Source organism: Macaca mulatta, chromosome 13, assembly GCF_049350105.2.
Source record: "Macaca mulatta isolate MMU2019108-1 chromosome 13, T2T-MMU8v2.0, whole genome shotgun sequence".
Lineage (NCBI taxonomy): Eukaryota > Metazoa > Chordata > Mammalia > Primates > Cercopithecidae > Macaca > Macaca mulatta.
The window spans coordinates 60,212,834-60,226,503 of record NC_133418.1 but is presented as its reverse complement, the minus strand read 5'-3'; positions in this window follow the sequence as shown (position 1 = coordinate 60,226,503).

Below are 13,670 nucleotides of genomic sequence, written 5' to 3'. Positions count from 1 at the left end.
GATTTCATTTAATGTAAATGGATTCCCTTCATAATGGAAGATAAACTTCTGGAGAGTTTTGTGTTGTTCCTAATTCAAATAGATTTTCTGTATTTTCCAAAAGGTTTACAATAAATGTGTTTTAATTTGTAACCACAAAATAATTTTTAAAAATAATAGAGACCAGGCTGGGTGTAGTGGCTCATGCCTATAATCTCAGCACTTTGAGAGGCCAAGGCGGGCAGATCACTTGAAGTCAGGGGTTCAAGACCAGCCTGGCCAAAATGGTAAAACCCCGTCTCTACTAAAAATACAAAAATTAGCCGGGCACGTCTGTAATCCCAGCTACTCAGGAGGCTGAGGCAGGAGAATCGTATGAACCCAGTAGGCAGAAGTTGCAGTGAGTGACAGAATAAGACTCAGAGTCTCAAAAATAAATAAATAGAGACCAAACATAAAAAGAAACTGCTTTGTAAAAGCTTTAGTCCTCACCCTGATTCCCCACTGCTGTGTCCTTCCAAAGAAGAATTAGTGTCTCATCAAACAAGAAAGCTGATTTTAATGGTGGGCCCAGTTGATGACTGAGTCTGCCTGGCTGGCCTGATGGCAGTCATTGATATCCCTGGAAGAAGCCATGTCCTCTCAGGAGTTTCCACTGTTTGTGAAGAAAGTACCTCAGTCAGAGCTTCAGGTGCCTCTAGTGGCCTCTAGCTGCCTTAGTACTTCTGAGGTCACAGCCCTGCTTATTTAGGCACCATGCCTCTGTTTCCCACAGAAGACAAAGTATAAAGCATCCAAAAAGTATATGTCTCAGTCAGGGTCCAGTCAGAGATCAACGGGAGATTTAACACAGAGAACCAGTTACCAGGGTGTTGGAAGAGCTGAGAGGCGGAGCAGGGTCAATGATGTGACCCAGGCATCAGCAACAATTGGAAGCTGTCACCCACTCTAGTGGGGACAAACTTATTACCCGTGCCCAGAAGCCAGGGCTGCCTGGTAAGAACTGGCCGCACCGGCAGAGGAGCTGTCTCACGGGAGGTGGATGTGAAGGAGGCACAGTCCCTGTTGGAGAGGCCACTTGAAGCAGATAAATGGGGAGAGGAAGAAATGCCCAGGCTTTTTCGTTCCTCGCTCCTTCCTCTCACAGTGCCTCCCATTAACAGAGCTCTCCAGAAGCCACTTGGCAAAGGAGCCTGAGAAAGAAAGGAGGAAGCACTGAGGCAACATGAGCTGACAGTTTCACTCTGTCCTTTCTTCTGTATTCCGAGTGTAGCCCACTCACTGTTGTCTCCCACTTGAGTCGTGCAGCATCCATCTGACTCGTCACCCCGCCTCCATGACAGTCTCCACACCGCCGCTAAACCCCCTCAGGTGCCTCTCGGGATCTTCAGGTGCAAAGCTGCTGCACGGTCCTCCTGAGCTGACCCTGCCAGACTAAACTTCCTTATCGTTTATTCTTTCTTTATGAAAACATTCAAAAGAGCAAAAAAGCCCTGAGAGTAATACAACGAACATTCATGTGTCTACCATCAAATCTAAACGTATAAAACTTTATAAAGCCTCCTGTGTAACCTTTCTGTGACTACACTCCCCTCTTTGATCCACTACCAATGAAAACCATCATCCTGAATTTTATGTTTATCATTTTCAGGTATGTCTTCATGCTTTTATAAAATATGTAAATATCCCTGACTGATCAATGATATTGCAGGTTTTCAGGCATTATATATACAGTATCATAGTGTGTGTACCCTTTGGCAACTTTTCCACTCAATATTACATTTAGGAGTCATATACCTGTGTATACATGGAGCCCTACATAGTTCACTTCTAACTGTTCCATACCATAGAACTGTACTTACACTAGGTGGAATAAATTGCCTTATGAGTGTCAGACTATAAAATCAGTACACTATGGGTTAAAGCAAAAATACATGAAGCCATCCTCAAAAGAGTCAGAATAGGTCTTAATATGATTAAATATACAAACATACTACACTGAGTGATATATCACTCAGAAAAGGGTTGCTCAGCCATGGAAGCATGGAAAACAGAGTAAGAGGAATAATCTTCAGAAGGTAGCTTAGTGTGTGGGAAGAGTCAGTTGAAGTGTCATCAAGCTATGAAAGTTTGATGCTTCCTTCTCTGCTGTAAAAATAATGATAATAATAATAATAAAGACCAGTTTAATCACATGGTTGAGAGCCACATTTTTCTCTTCCTTGGACAAGGTCAAGCTGTGTTTGCTTCTCTTACTCTGTTTTCCATGCTTCCATTGCTGACGAACCCTTTTCTAAGTGACATATCGCTCAGTGTGATACGTTTGTATCTTTAATCATATTAAGATATATTCCAACTCTTTTGAGGATGGCTTCATGAGTTTCTGCTTTAATACATAGTATACTGACTTTATAGTCTGAGAGTCATAAGGCAATTTACTCCACCTAGTTTTAAGAACTTGAAGTGTAGATCATCCAAAATGTTCACATCCTTTGATCTTGCAATTTCCATTTTAGGTAGTGGTGGCACACATCCTCAAACGTGCATGGGTATTAATGTTGCAGTGCTATTTATTATATCTAAAATTGACACATAAATAAGCCTCAATAAGAGACTAGCTATATTAATTAGGCATTTCCATTCAATTAAATACAATACAGCCACTAAAGAGGCTTGAATCAGTTTTTATTTATAGTACTTACACGGAAAAAAATACCTAACATCTTCCCAATACAAAAAAAAGCAAGTCATGAAATAATATTCATATTATTACTTAATTTTAATGTTAAAAATGTTTATATATGTTTATATAGTCACAAAAAGTCTATAAATACATACGCGCACACACACACACGTAGCTGGGCTCAGTAGCATGCACCTATAATCCCAGCTACTAGGGAGGCTAAGTAGGAGTATCCCTTGATCCCAGGAGTTTGAGGCTGCAGTGAACTGGAATTAGCCACTGCACTCTAGCCTGGACAGCATAGAGAGACCCCCATTTCATACCTTTAAAAAATATACCACAGGAATTTTTATGTTATCAAGATGATAACATTGGTAATGGCTGAGAAGGTGGAATTGTGTATTTGGGGTAGGAGACATTTTTCCCTTTTTTGGATTGTTTTATATTATAATCTATTATCTGAGAAAATATATTGCTTGGCTCTTTGCATTTTTATAATTTAATTTCTATTTTTAATTATGTAATATAAAACTAAAAAAATACAAATAGATTTTGTGGGGATAAAAATATGTCAGATTCAGAATTTTGAAACATGTTTTTGCTATTTATATGAACCTCATTGACAAAAAGTAAGGAGAAGGCTCACCAGCCAAGAGCTGAGAACCGCCACCCTAAGTTCATTAGTACATGGATTTCATCGGTTCTCTTTTATACCTTAGTACAACCCAAAATTCAGCCTTGCCTCAGCCCACTCCAGGAACTCCTTTGGGAGCTACAGGGGAGGAAGGGCCTTGTGTCACCCGGAGCACTGATCCAAACAAAGCACCCACTGGGAAAATAGAGGTTATCCATCTTTGGCAAACACCCAACCTAGAGGACAGAGTTGGGTAGGATAACAGATCTCTCTTCCACCCATACTCAGCAAGATGGCAGGCATGGAGCCTGATTCTCATCCATTAATCAACTTCAACCCTTTCCTTTATCTCTCTTCCCAGAGATAACACCAGTCTCCCAACCCTTAAGTCCCTTGTCAGAGATCTCTGTTATCCTGAAGTTTAGTATGTGATATTTCCCATGCATGCTTTTATGCTGTAAATAGCATACATAGTGTTTTACGTTTAAATTTAAATGAAGACTTTGATGTTATGTGTATCTTTTAGGAACTTGCTTTCTTTTTCAATCAACATTTTTGAAACTTATCCATGTCTATTCATGCAGATTTATTTCATTTATGTTAAGTGTGAGTTACCACATTTTACTTACCCATCTCCCTACAGGTGAACAGCTGGATTATTTCCACTATGTTGCTGTTAAAAACAGAGCTATAATGAATATTCTTGTATTTGCTCCTTGTGCACAGGTGCTGACATTGTTTATGGTGGTTATTGTTATAGATATTTTCAGAACTTCCTTATAACACATAATGAACTCTGAAAAATTTAAATGAATGCTCCATTGTTCTATGCATATATGTAGTTTTTCTGTTTTTTGTTTGTTTTTTTTTTAGACAGGGTCTCACTCTGTCACCCAGGCTGGAGTGCAGTGGTGCAATCTCAGCTCACTGCAACCTCCAGCTCCCAGAATCAAGTGATCTCCTGCTTGAGCCTCCTGAGTAGCGGGATTACAAGTGTGTGCCACCATGCCTTGCTAATTTTTGTAAAGATGGGGTCTCGCCATATTGCCCAGGCTGGTCTTGAACTCCTGGCTTTGAGTGATCCACGCCCCTCAGCCTCCAAAGTGCTGGAATTACAGGAATAAGCCACCACACCTGGCCCATATATGTAATCTTAAATGTCTCTGGATTTGTATGGTTTGATTCCTTAGATTATGTTAACACCTTATACTAAGATGAAAGAGATGGCAAAGTCAGCAGTAATGATCCTTGCACCTTAAAAAGAGAAGTAGGATGTTATGATACTATCTGACCCTTGTTGGTCTTTTCTATGTGTGTGTCCTAGCTCCCCAGCTAGACCAGGAGCTTCTTGTCAGGAATGATTATGTGTTAGACTTCTTAGAATTCTCAGCACGTAGGAGAGTGCCCTTTACTTGATGTAACCTCTTGCTCCTAAGGGTGTGCCCTCATACCAGCACCATTGCCAATACTCAGGTACTTGTTAGAAATGCAGAATCTTAGGTCCCACCCCAGACCTACTGAATCAGGCTCTGCATTTTAACAAGATCCCCAAGTGACATTAAAGTCTGAGCGGCACTGTTGTAAACTCATTGCTCCCAGGACCTTACCAACATATGTGTTTAATTTTAATGATGTTAACATCAATATCTCATATTCCCAGATCCCATCTTTATTTACTCTCAAGGACCTTAACTGATATAGTGCCATACGATGAGTGTTTCATGCTCCAGTGTGCTCTGGAGTAAGAAAAGTGGCATTCTCAGATCACAAGTTCAGGAGATCGAGACCATCCTGGCTAACACGGTGAAACCCCGTCTCTACTAAAAATACAAAAAATTAGCCGGGCGTGGTGGTGGGCACCTGTAGTCCCAGCTACTCAGGACACTGAGGCAGGAGGATGGCGTGAACCCAGGAGGCGGAGCTAGCAGTGAGCAGAGATCATGCCACTGCACTCCAGCCTGGGCGACAGAGCGAGACTCCGTCTCAAAAAAACAAAAGTAAAAAAAAGACAAAGGGCATTCTCAGGCCAGCAGGTCAAAACATCTTCCCAAAGAAGGTGACATCTGAGCAAGTCTTCTAGGACTTGTAGTCGTCAACTAGGTAGAAGGGTGTTCTAGGCAGAGGGAATGAAGTGGGAAATGCATGCATGCTTGAGACATGTTTAGGGAGCTTCGAGTAATTGAGTGCATATGAAGAAGTAGCCCAACAGGAAACTGATAGCAAATTATGAAAGATCTTGTTTACTAAGTGAAAGAGTTCTGTTTTTATCATATAGGCAGGCTGGGCAAAATTAGTGAAGTATTTTTGGTAATAAATGGCAAAATTAGATTTGTAATATGGATAGGTCACTCTGGAAGCTGTTTTGAGGTTGAATTTGGGGGAGGATGTACCTTGGCAAAAATGAGCGAGCCTAACAGATGGCAAGGTGGCCAGCATGTCTGCAAGTGACCCACCGACCAAGTTCAACACAGGGAGGCTTGAGACAGCCCACCAGAGAGGGGCTGCCCTATGTGGCTGAAAGATTTGGAATCTGTGTGGCTAATCTAGATTGCTCATCTGTGATGGAGCTGACAAGAGTGAGCTGCAGGAGCACCTCTCTAGGTTGAGTGTTACAAAAATGGGTAACATGAAATGGGTAACATGAAATGGGTACCCATAAAATGGGTAACTTCTCTCAGCAGGTGCGTTGGTAAGATCAGCACTCAAATTGTTCAGGTTGTACACATAGACTTGAAGGCAACACAGACTTAGAACTACTGATGTTTTTGAGACATAAGTGCTCAATTCAACAAACATTTGAGCATCATATGTGTATAATGCTGATGGAAGGATAAAAGTATTATGGTACGGTCACAAAAGCTTAAGAACCATCAACCCCAGTTCCTTAATATATGGATTTTAACAGGTTCCCTTTTGCACCCAAGTACAACCCAAGATTCAACTCTGCGTCATCCCACTCTAGGAACTGCTTTGTGAACCGCAGGGAGGAAGGGCCTTGCTACATCTGAAACACTGATTCATTCACTTGAACCTGTGCTCAGGAGTTCTGAGAGGGACACAGTATTCAGAGGTGTGCCATCATCTCTTGGCATGACGTATCTATCTCAAACTCCATGCAGCTGATGTAGCCAAAGGAGAATGGGCCTCTTACCCAGTAGGGATACAGTACATGCAATTACCACCACCGCAGCAGCAAAAGCTAACATTTGCTAGTATTTATTATGTCCCAGGTCTTGTGTTCAATACCTTATTTACATCATCTCACCTAGACCTCATATAATCCATAAGGTAGAGATGATTATTTTTCAATAATTGTTTTAATGAAGTATAGGACATACATAAAAGTGCACAAAGCACATGCAAAATCTTTGCTTGTATCTGATACTAGGGTGCAAACTCATGGAGGACAGATAATATCTTTTTCATCTTTATGCCTCCACAGCACCTGGGATCAAGCCTTGAAGTACTCATTAATGTTTGTTAAGTGGTTAAATAATAAGTTAATAGCCAAAAGAAAATAAATGCCCCCTTGTCTTAATAGTTCTGAACTTTTGGTACATGTCACCATGACCTGTGGAACTCTAAATGTCATAGCTGCCAACACCCTGTGCCTGGAGACCTGACGCAGTGAATGGAGCCTGATTCAGCAGCTGGATTTTTGATTAGACAAATATTTTCATTCACCTTTAACTCCATGCTCTTCTCAAATGAGAGCATGACTTCACTAAATGAAATGACTTCACTAAATCATAGGGCTAAAAGCATGATGATGTGCATCTATCATGTCTTTACCTCTAAAGTGATTTTTCTTACACAACTCTTCCTTCCAAATAGTTAAAGTACTCTAGGGAATATCATTTAAATGGATTTTTAAAACCCACTCTTTCAACATTTTTACATCAAAAAGGGTAATAGTAATCATTGGAATTACAATGAAAAATGTTCTGGCAGTGCATTAAAGGTGAACCATTACTAGGTTGAGAAGAAATTCATTAAGATTATGGATATCAGTAATATCCAGAGAATTTAGAGTGGTATTTTACAAATGTAATATTCTGAAATTTGCTCTATTTTTGTTGTTAGTAGAACCTTATCAATGTTCTATTATGACAAGAATCTAAATTGTAAAGAAACTTTGAAATGATGTACATTTATGTTGCTGTTAGGAACATACTAAATTTCACACCATCAATTTCATTTATTCAATTACGCATTCACCTAATAAATGTTAGATGAGCACTACCCTAGGTACTAGAAATAGAAATTAAAATACAGTACCTTCCTTTAAAGTCATCAGTTTAGTGGAGTAGACAGTTTACAAAATTAGAAATTCCAATGGATATGATAAACACAATATTATAGACACACACAAGGCACTGCAGAGGCTAGAAGAGGAGCAACAAATTTGGGGATGGAGAGTGGAGATAAGATGTCAGTGAAGGATTCCAGGAGGAGTAACTCTTGAGCTTTGAATTTTATCTTAAGAAAAAAAACAGGAGGCAGCTGTATCCATCACAATTCTTAGTCACCAGCAACAGAAATCAGCATTGGCTGATTAGGCAGAAAAGAAACTTATTAAAAATGTTGTTAGGTAGCTCACAGAATTTCCTGGATTACTCAAGAACCGGACTCAGAGTCCACACAGCCAGAAATATCTCTAAAAATCATGCCAGAGTTCTGGTCTAGTGAGAATACAGCTGAAGCTGACATTGCCAGTACCACTGCCCCTAGACATTAAGCAGCAACCAGCACCTGATGTCCCAGAAGGTAGTCTTGCGGCAGCTGCTAACATCACCATCTGAGAAAAATTCTCTATAGTTCTTGCTTCCAAGTGCCACTAGCTCCCAAAACAAAGTCTGGGACAGAGACATCTGATCAGCCCAGCCTAGGTCACAGGCCTGCACCCAGCTGCAAAGGAAGCTGGGAAAATAGGTATCCCTGTTTTCGGTATCAATTACTGCACAACAAACCACCTTAGTGGTTTAAAACATCAATAACCATAATTATACCCCAATATTCTGTAGGTTGACTTGGCTCAACTGGACAGTTCTTCTGCTCCAAGTGTTATCTGCTGGGCCAACAATCATCTGAAGGCTTCTCTGCCTGGGATGCTCAAGACAGTTCGCTCCTATAGCTGGCTGTTGTCTGCGAGCTCAGTCAGAGCAGGTCGGTTCTCCTCTGTGGGGCTTCCACAGCATGGTGCCCTGAAGATAGTTGTACATTTTACAAAATATCTCCCTTCCAAGAGGAAGCATCCCAAGCAACAAGATCAGAAGCTTCAGATCTCTTAATGCTCAGCCTGGGAAGTTACAGAGCATCACTTCTACCCATTCTAGGAGTCAAACCAAGTCGCAGGCTAGCACGCACTCAAGAAGAAAAACAAGCTCCACTTCACGATGCAAGGAATGGCAAAAAACAAAAACAAAAACAAAAACAAAAACAAAAAGCCAGCTATCTTTAATTCCCTACACTGGCATTTTCAGCTTTTTTACTCAGATGAAGGCTTTCCCCCTACCTAGACTCGTAAGTTGGAGATTTACTGAAATACAAGAAATGAGTTTAGATGCTGAGCCATTAATGACAACAACAAAAAGACAGCTGTCCACTGTTGGAAGAAGAGCATTCAAAGCAGAGGGAACAGTATTGGAAAGTCATAGAGAGGACTTCAGCTGATACTGCCACTTAAATAGTGCACTACTCGTGATGATATAATTCCTGCTGTTTTCTTGCTAACACTGCATTAGAACTGCTCCTTGTTGAGCAGAGTTGTAATTCTACTGTATTTGTGCACATTAGAGGGTTTAAACTAATTACAATTGACTCAGAAGTTGCAGTACTTGCTTGTTTTCTCCTTTCTACATCTTTAAAATCCTTTTCAAGATCATTGTTAACAAGATCTGTTCCAGGATCAGAAATGTGTATTTGACAATGATAGCCTAGGGAATGCAGTAATTTGGAAATAAATAAATCCAGATCTCATCTGCATACTAAGGTATTTTTAAATTTTCTTTTCTTTTTCATTATGAATATATTCAAAGTGGAAAAAAGTAGAAAGAATGGTACAATAAACACCAATATTTTCATGACCCAGATTTGATTTAATAATTGCTGGCATTTTGCCATGCTTACTTTATGTATATGGAGTATTTTTCCTGAACTATCTTAAAATAAGTTACAGACATCGTGACATCTGCAAAAAGTAAGGGCATTCTCTTACATATCCATAATTTCATTATTCTATCTTAAAAATTTGACAATAATTCCCTGAATATTTAATATGGGCTCAGAGGCCAGACTACCAGAATTATTGCCTCTGTCAGCTCCAGTACACCAGAGGTCCAAAATGTCAGCATGGAGTTCAGCATTGACAATCTCTGGAAAGCTAGTGTGACAGTGCGGCTCCCCAAGTGATTTTAAGTCTTGGAGAGCAGCAGCAGACCCTGGAGGGACCCAGAATTAGCAACCCCAGTAGACAGAATTACCTGAGGCAATATCAGTGGCAGCTGGCAGCTTTAGGGTGTCCTGAAACAGGGTTTCAAAGGGGGCATTTATTTTATTTTGGCTATTTGCTTATTATTTAACCATTTAACAAGCATTAACGAGTAGGTCAAAGACTTATCCCAGGAGCTATGGGGGCAAAAGATGAAAAAGGTATTCCCCGTCCTCCAGGAGCTTGCAGCCTAATATCAGGTACAGGTAAGTTTTGCATGTGCTTTATGCACTTTTCTATTCAGTTACAGACATCATGACATTTTGGCCATCTGCAAAAAGTAAAGACATTCTCTTATATCTCTGTAATTTCATTATTCTATCTTTAAAAAATTGACAATAATTCCCTGAATATTTAATGCCAGGCCATATTCAGACTTCCTCAGCTATCTCCAAAATGTCTTTTAGAAATGGTTTATTCAAATAAGAATTCAATTAAGAACCATGCATTTCACGTGGTCATTAATCCTCTAAAGTCTCTTTTAATCTAGAATATCACTTTTGAAGAGATCAAGTTATCTGTTTGTAAAATAATCCATATACTAGATGTGCATGCTTGTTTCCTTATAGAGTCATTTAACTGGTTTCTCCAGTATTTCCTGTAAACTGGAAGCTGAATTTAAAGGCTTATTTAGATTCCAGGATAAATATGTTTGGCAAGAATACTGTGTAGTTCTGTATCTGTGTACTTTACATTGCATCACATCAGGAGGCCACTGTATTCGATTTTCTTTGTCTTTTGGTGGGGGTGGGGGAGGGAGGCAGGAAGCAAAAATAATACCTACCAGGCTGGATGAGGCAAAATAGTCTAAGACAGGGTCACAGTGGAACCAAAGGTGTAGTAGAGAGATGTGTTAACCAGCCCCCTAGGATGTTGTCTGCCTCTGAGCCCTTGGCTTTGGGCTGAATCCCTCACCTGAGAGGACAGATGCTCCTCTTGATGGTATTAATGAAGGGAAGCAAAGGCCCACCCACAAGACCCTCCTGTACCCCAGGGCAAGCTCCCAGCACAGCCTCTGCACAGGTCTCTCCTGCCCAGCTCCGGGTGAGGACTGCTCTGATTTCCTAATAAGAAAAACAATACAATACAGCAACACTTATTTCATGGGCCCTACAGAGCTATAAGAACTTAGAGTCTGGTGCACTCAATACGGGCACAGACTAGAGCACCAGAATTATCATCTTTGTCAGCTCTAGCACACCAGAGGTCCAAAATGTCATCAGGGAGTTCTGCATTGACAATCTCTGGAAAGCCAGTGTGGCAGTGTGTTCAGGGGAGCAGAGGCAGACACTTGAGGAACTCAGAATTAGCAGCCCCAGTAGACAGAATTCTCTGAGGCAGTATCAGTGGCAACTGGCAGCTTTAGGGTGTTCTGAAACAAGTTTGTTCTCAAACTTGGCACAACTGATATTTTGGGCTGGATAATTCTGCATTTTGGGAGATTTTCCTCTGTATTGTAGGATGTTTAGAGGTATTTCTAGCCTCTACCTACTAGATGCCAGTTGTAGTCCCACCCCAATTGTGACAACTAATGGTGTCTCCAGACATAGGTAAATGTCACCAGGTTGGTGGGGAGGGGCTTGCGTCAGCATTGTCCCATTTGAGAATCTTTGGCCTGGGGGAAAGGTCAATTTGGTGACAGTATCGTTTTCCATTAAGAGACTAGTACTGGGCTCAATATAGGAATCTTTTACATACATTAGTTCATTTCAGGTGGATAGCAACTCTGTGGGGCGGGAACATTTTCTTGATTTTTGCAGCTGAGGAAAGTTCTCTGCAAGGTTCCATGATGTTGCTAACATTCATACCTGGGCCGATGCCACTTTGAAGCTGATCCTGTTCATATACCAAGCTGCCTCTTTCTGACAGCACAATGTCAGCATCCCAGGCCTGGCTGCAACAGAGAAGTGTGGGGGACAGTCTTTTTTTGAGACAGGGTCTCACTGTGTCCCCCAGGCTAGAGTGAAGTGGCTCAGTCACTTCTCACTGCAGCCTCAACCTCCCAGGCTCAAGTGATCCTCCTACTTCAGCCTCCCAAGTAGCTGGGACCACAGATGCGTGCCAACACACCTCGCTAATTTTTAAAATTATTTGTAGAGATGGGGTCTCCCTATGTTGCCCAGGCTTGGGACAGTCTTGAAGGAGCATCATCTCAGGGCCAGGAGCAGCTTCTGGGTTCACAGCATTGATCTGGTTAGAGTTCCCAAGGGGCAATGGGAAGTTCCACTGGCGCTCTTCATGGGGCCACCTGAATGAAGACTCGAAGAGGAGATAGCCAGGAGAGTAGCTTTGGAGCTAGGGGGACATGGAACATGTTAAAGACTTTGAAGTGAAAGTCGTGGGCTCCTGAGAAATAACAATGAGGGGATTATCCCTAAATTCTTTATATACAAGATCCTAGGTTCCAAAGGCATCTGAGATCATTCAAGACTTGCAACATGAGAACAGTGCCTGGACAAACCATACTTCACTGGAACAGCATAGAGCTGAGAGAAGCTCCCTCTGGGACCCCTGCAAAGAGGAAGGGCTTGTTCTTGGGAAGGGGAAGGCCTAATGCATGGGGCCTCAAGGAGCCTGGAGAAGTACTCCTCAGCAGAACCAATTGTATACACTGGGGCAAATACATATCTGAAAGGAAGCATTTCTCAAACTATTCCAGCAGATCTTCCTCCTCTTTGAACTTGATACTTTTATTGTCAATCCTATGCAGCTTCAGCACTTAATTATTCTCCATTTGATAGAATCAGAAGTTTCAAGGTGACAATTGTTTCAGGTATATTGGTCTTGTCTCCCCAACTAGACTGTTAACTCCTATTTCTGGGCAGGAACCAAGGCCTGTTTCTCTACAGTCCCTCAGCACAGAAATAGAGGAAGCTGAGTGCATAAAGGTGTTCAGTAAGTTGTTAATTTAAAAAGAAAAATTACAAAAATAAAAATCAAGAATAGGATCATAAATTGATATTACACCTCTATAATTATAAAACCATTGAAAGACATGATAAATAGCAAAGCCTCAAGAAAGCTATTAAAAATACATTAAATTTTTCAGCTGTGAGTGGCGGCTCATGCCTGTAATCCCAGCACTTTGAGAGGCCGAGGCAAGCAGATCACCTGAGGTCCGGAGTTCAAGACCAGACTGGCCAACATGGTGAAACCTCGTCTGTACTAAAAATACAAAAATTAGCTGGCCGTGGTGGTACACACCCGTAATTCCAGCTACTAGGGATGCTGAGGCAGGAGAATAGCTTGAACCCAGGAAGTGGAGGGTGCGGTGAGCCAAGATTGCACCACTGCACTCCAGCCTGGGCAATAAGAGCAAGACTCCATCTAAAAAAAAAAAAAATTATTTTTTTTCTAGTACTACCCATGCCACTCCTTCAAGGGAATGTCATTTATTGAATAAATATGTATTGCCATCAACCATGTACCTGGCCATGTTCTTGAAGTTGGGAATATAGAAATGAATAAAGCAGACAGAAATCTCTGCTTTCATGCAACTGTTAAAATTGCATGAAAACTACCTCTATTGTATTTCCCTGGATCCTATGACTACACATTTACACTACAAATTTAAAGACAGATGTAGGTTTTAAACAAAGGTTCAGCATTGTACAATAGAAATATAATGTGAGCCACATTGCAATTTAAAATTTTCTAGTAGCTACAGTTTTAAAAAGTAAAAAGAAACAGGTGAAATTAATTTTAATGTTTTACTTTATATATTTTTGTCATGACTCACAGCAAGGTTTCCACTTCTCTTCACCTTGAAATAAGGGACAGAAGTAGAAACAGAGTTATCACTTGACTGTTCCACAGTGCCCTGAGGCCAATCTCCTTCAAAATAAAGGAGACTTTTCTCCAGAGAGACAAGTTGCTCAGAAAGG